We start from the raw sequence: 6,000 nt of genomic DNA on the forward strand, positions 1-6,000 counted from the left end.
ATTTGAACAGACACTTTACAAAAAAAAGACGTATATGAGGCCAACAAACATACGAAAAAATGCTCATCATCACTGGTCATTAGAGAAATGCAAATCAAAACCACATTGAGATACCATCCCATGCCAGTTAGAATAGTGATCATTAAAAAATCTGGAGACAACAGATGCTGGAGAGGATAAGGAGAAATAGGAACACTTTTACACTGTTGGTGGAAGTGTAAATTAGTTCAACCATTGTGGAAGACAGTGTGGTGACTCCTCAAGGACCTAGAAATAGAAATTCCATTTGACCCAGCAATCCCATTACTGGTTATATATCCAAAGGATTATACATTGTTCTATTATAAAGACACATACACACGTATGTTCACTGCAGCACTGTTTACAATAGCAAAGACCTGGAACCAACCCAAATGCCCATCAATAATAGACTGGACAGGGAAAATGTGACACATATACCCCACGGAATACTATGCAGCCATAAAAAACGATGAGTTCGTGTCCTTTCTAGGGACATGGCTGAACCTGGAAACCATCATTCTCAGCAAACTGACACAAGAACAGAAAATCAAACACTGCATATTCTCACCCATAAGCGGATGTTGAACAATGAGGACACATGTAGAAATGGAGGGGAGCATCACACACTGGGATCTATTGTGGGGGACTAGGGAAAGGACAGCGGGGGGTAGGGAGTTGGGGAGGGATAACATGGGGAGACATGCCAGATATAGATGACAGGGGGATGGAGGCAGCAAACCACATTGCCATGTATTTACCTATGCAACAATCTTGCATGTTCTTCCCATGTACCCCAGAACCTAAAGTGCAATAAAATATATGTGTTTAAAAAAAGAAGAAGAAGAAGAAAAATAAATAGGACTATGCCAAAAAAATGCATATTAGGTTTCATAAAAATTAAAAACTTTATTGTTTCAAGAAGACCATCAAGAAAGTGAAAATATAACCTGCACAATGGGAGAAAATATTTGCAAATCATATATCCGATAAAGGACTTGTATTTACAATACGTAAGGAACACTTACAACTCAATAATAAAAAGAAAAAATAACCCAGGTGAAAAATGGACAATGAATCTGAGTAGACATCCCTTCAAAGGTGATATACAAATGGCTATTAAATACGTGAAAAGATAGTCAACATTCTTAGTCATAAGAGAAATGCAAATCGAAACCACAATAAAATAACACTTCATATCCACAGAAATGGCTATAATTAAATAAAAAATACAAATAATAGCAAATGTTGATAAGGATGTAGAGAAATTAGAGCCCTTGTATATATGGCTAATGATGATGAAAAATAGTGCAGCCACTTTGGAAAGTGTTAAGAGATAGGCATAGAATTACCATGTGACTCAGCAATGCTACTCCTGAATACACATGCAAGAAAAATGAAAACATGCATGTATACAAAAACTTATACATAAATGTTCACAGCACCATTATTCATAATAGCACATAGCCCAAATGACTATCAATTGATGAATGGATAAATAAATTGTTGTATATCCATGCAATGAAATGTTATTCAGCAATAACATGGAATAAAATACTGATGCATGCCTTATCATCAATGAACAAAACATTATGTCCAGTGAAAGAAGCCACTGAATGACCACATATTGTATAATCTCATTTATAGGCAATGTACAGATTATGCAAATCCATAAGATAGAAAACAGATTCATAGTACAATCCTGAATACACTAAACACCATTGAATTGTACACTTTAAATGCATGAATTGTATGATATGTTAATTATAACTTATTAAAGCTGCTAAAAAAGAACAATTTTGATCTTAAGCCACTCATGCTTACATTCTTTAAAGGATTCTTCTATTTTTTTGAGACAGAGTCTGGCTCTGTCACCAGGCTGGAGTACAGTGGCACGATCTTGGCTCACCACAAAACTCTGCCTCCAGGGTTCAAGCAATTCTCCACCTCAGCCTCCTGAGTAGCTGGGATTACAGGTGCCTGCCACCACACCAGGCTAATTTCTCGTATTTTTAGTAGAGACGGGATTTTATCTTGGCCAGGCTGGTCTTAAACTCCTGATCTCATGATCCACCTGCCTCGGCCTCCCAAAGTGCTGGGATTACAGGTGTGAGGTTCATTATTCTTTTTTATTTCACATAGTGCTCAGAATACACTGCTAAGTAGTCAATAAATGCTACTCAGTTGAGTAAAACCTTCAGTGAAACTAGACTGGTTGATTCAACAGGGTGCTTTTAGATTTATCCTGTACACACAGAATTAGACCATCCCATGGGATTGCTATGATGAAGAACAGAACCCTTCCCTGGGATAGATGAAAAGGAGAATCACCCCAAACAACAAGACAACCAAGCTATGAGCCGGCACGCTCCTATCTGCATGACTGATAAAGACCATCTGATGCCGCCAGTTATTCAGCGAGGTCATTCTCTCCACAAAGTCACAATATTTATTTTAACGCCAGTGACTATTGAGTGTGTGTGTATATCTATGTAGTGATAAAACACTGCCGTAATACGTACACAAGATCTGAACAAGATCAATTCATCAGGACAATCATGCAGCCTACATATGAGAGAGGTTGTTTATGCAGTGGGCTGATAGAATACCATGATACAAGCCACAGAGAAGCACTGTCTAATGTTCATAATGCATGCTATATATTTCACAATATGGGCATTATATAAATAATTAATAGTGTGGACTAGAGATAGCACTGATAGGAAGGAGAGAGACAGCATGCAAGAAAGTCTTCTCGAATACTCCACTCTAACGAGTGGGATAGGATGTTTCACCAAGCACATCAATGTTTTAGGGATTCTTTTTATCAAGCATTGTCTTGTGGAATGGTGAGTTTTTCTTCTCAGTGACTGCTAGTTGTACACATACAATTTTGAAGTATTTTATTTGTAAGCTTAGAAAAAACTGTTTCCACTGTCTATGTGTATGAAAGTCAATGTAGAAAGATTGCCCCATGAAACAGGACAATAAAATGCAACCGTTTGAACTGCTTAGATGCCAGTGTTTTTCTCAGAAATGTTATATTCAGGAATACAGTAAGCTTAATTGGCAAGATATTGACTAGGCTATATGTAATTTATCTTTCAACCATTACTAAGTGTTTCCCCAAGTACCCTGTTGTCTACCTTGAGAGGAGCACTATACTGATGAGCATGAGCTCAGGTCCCCAAGGATGTCTCTTTTCCCTAATACATATGTATTAATTCCCATTAACCTCATTTAGAGTAAGGAGTAATGTGGGTATGAAGAGGAGGCCAGACAGCCAGATGGCCGTGAGTGTCTGTTACGGTATATGAGTAACTCTTCCCATTATTCAGCCTTTATTTACCCAATGAATTCACATGGTGAGTAACACATTTTTGAGGACTAGTTTGCTTTCTTCCAGGATGACTGACAAAGACATGAACTCCTCATGCCCTTTCCTAGAGCTAGAAGTTACAAAAGCTGTGAAAGACACTGAGAAAAGGTAATTCTCCAAGTGAAGGCAGTCATTTACTGCGGGAAAGTGCACCAGAGGAGCATTTGTGAAAGTGCAGGCCAGCGATAGCCCAGTGAGCTTCTCTACCCGAAGGGAGAGGCCCGTGAATCATGGCTGCTCCCTGTCCATCAACACCCTGCCTCACCCCAACCACTTAGATCTCAGTGGAAATTAGAAGAAAACCAAACAGCTATTTATACATTTCTTTTTGAAGTACTAAAACTCAGCGGTGGCATCAATTGACTTCTCTCTTCAACTCAACCCTAGAAGAATAAAAAAGAGGAGTCAGCTGATGGCCTTCTCTGAGGCTAACCCAAAGAGTTAAGGAGACTGCTGGCCTCACCCCTCTGCCTTTAGGTGTTCAGGGAACACAGCTCCAGGGCTCCAGGATTTGCGGTGATCATTTAGGTCCTCTGATTAGAGACAGGGTTGGAGTCTCTTCAGTAAAATTAGTGTGTCCAGCTTCTATAAAAAGTATTATTGCAGTCCTTTGAACAAGAAAAAAATCCCTCAAATTTTAATCTAAACAATAAAGCAAAGAACTTTAAGGTACATCTCAAAGTGGTGTTAAAAAGCCAAGAAGTGCTTTGATTAGAGTACTCAAATCAAGGACTTTCTAAACCATATTTATAGCTTTCTTAACCTACAATCTATGCATAGATGCATATTTTACCCCCAGCCGGCTAGAGATTTATTTGTTGGAAATGCTGTATAGATTTGGTTTTTCTTTCTTTACTTATCCTGGTTTGGATTTTTTTTTTTTGAATGGCTTTATGCTGTTTTAGCAATATGAGAATAATCCTCTGTAGGCTGAGCTACCCCTCCCCTGCTGTAGCTATGTGGCCTGTGCTGTCACCGGACACAGGACAGTGGCATCATTGTTGCATTCCCATTGGATTCATGCACCTCCCGGATGGTTTTTGTTTTTTGGGGGAGTCTCTTTGGGGTTTGTTTGTCTGCTTTTCCAGAGTGTGGAAAGTCTACAGTGCAAAAAGACTTTAACCTGCCAGTTGATTTGAAATACTTTCCCCTGCGCAGGGCTGTGTGCATCCTCCCAAGCTGCGTTAATAAAGAAGTTTGCTTTTCATTTACCAAAGATTAAAAAAAAAAAAAAAAAAGATGCCAAGAAGTGCTAAGAAGTTGCGGTGGTGTTAAGAAGCCAAGAAGATGGGGGCCAACTCGGTCAAACGGCACTGTGAGTGCAAGGCAGATGTGGGTGGAAAAGTGTGTTTTGGGATCTTGTTGGCATGAACGATTTCTCTTCCAGAGGAGTGGCTTGGTGGATCCATCTTAGGCTGCGGGTTTTCCAGGTCAGTACAGTGGAGGGAGAGAAGGAAGAGAGCTTTAAGGCTGCTTGTAAAGATGGAGTCAACCAAATTAAGCCATAAAAGGAAGGATAAGAGAACATGGGGCCTGATGGGTAATAAGAGTTAGGGAGTTAGTGAAGTGGCCATCCGTGGGTACATTTAAAACTCATAATTATCCCACATTGTAACCGGGGATTAAAGAGATTAACTTGCCCAAGGTCATATAGCTAATAAGAAGCAGATTGGAGATTTTAACTTGCTTTGTCTGACTCTAAATCTAGCGCTTCAGGCACCACTATACACATCCACAGACACTGCAGCTTCCCTTTTACCTCTGGGTAATGTGCAAACTCCAGTCTATGTAACTGAAACCAGCGGAGAGAGTTCCAAGTGTGAACCAGGCCAAACTGATCCAACTACAAGACTCAGTCTCCCTTTGGGGTATGCCGATCCCACTGTGAGGTATGATCCTCTCACCCAGAGCATGTCTACAGAGTGTCAAGTAACAGGGTGGCTTAGAAGGTCCACATTTCTTTCTGTTTTAAAAATCTTTCAGCGCTGTGTGCATGCAATCATTTTTAATTATCGTTTTTAGCTCCTAAAAACTATAAATGCATATATATATATATATGCTTTGGGATTATAGCCATCTGTTCAAAGTCCTACAGCACCTTCCAGATATAAGAAACAAAACTTAAGAAAAACATTTGAAGAAGTCAAACCAGAATCTGTATTTGCATAAAAAGTCTCTTACTTGCTTGATGAAGGATACTGAATTATGGAATTATTCAACATCTTCAGCCAGGTGTTTTGTTTTTTTTTTCCCAGTTAGTAATAGTGTAGCAGCTCAGATATAAGCTAAGATCATTTCAATGGTGACGTGTTACTTTTCTCCTGCTTTGAATATTTAAAGCAAGATTTACAAAGTTGCTTGTTCGTTTGTTTTTGCAGTTCCGTACTTTTTAGTCTTTGGGATAGTCCTCATGGCCAAAGTATTACAGAAGAACCCTGTTTCTCTGTGTAATTGTAAATGCATAAGCTTGTAGCATCTCAGACTTAGAACCACACTGGAAATCTGGTCGGTGTCCCGTGGGGTGCAGGAAGCCTCCAGGCAGGGTTCCTGACAGCAGTCACCAGATCCTTCTCACCCACTTCTGACAACAAACAGCGGAGGCT

This window comes from Cebus imitator, unplaced genomic scaffold (genome assembly GCF_001604975.1).
Source record: "Cebus imitator isolate Cc_AM_T3 unplaced genomic scaffold, Cebus_imitator-1.0 Scaffold12, whole genome shotgun sequence".
Lineage (NCBI taxonomy): Eukaryota > Metazoa > Chordata > Mammalia > Primates > Cebidae > Cebus > Cebus imitator.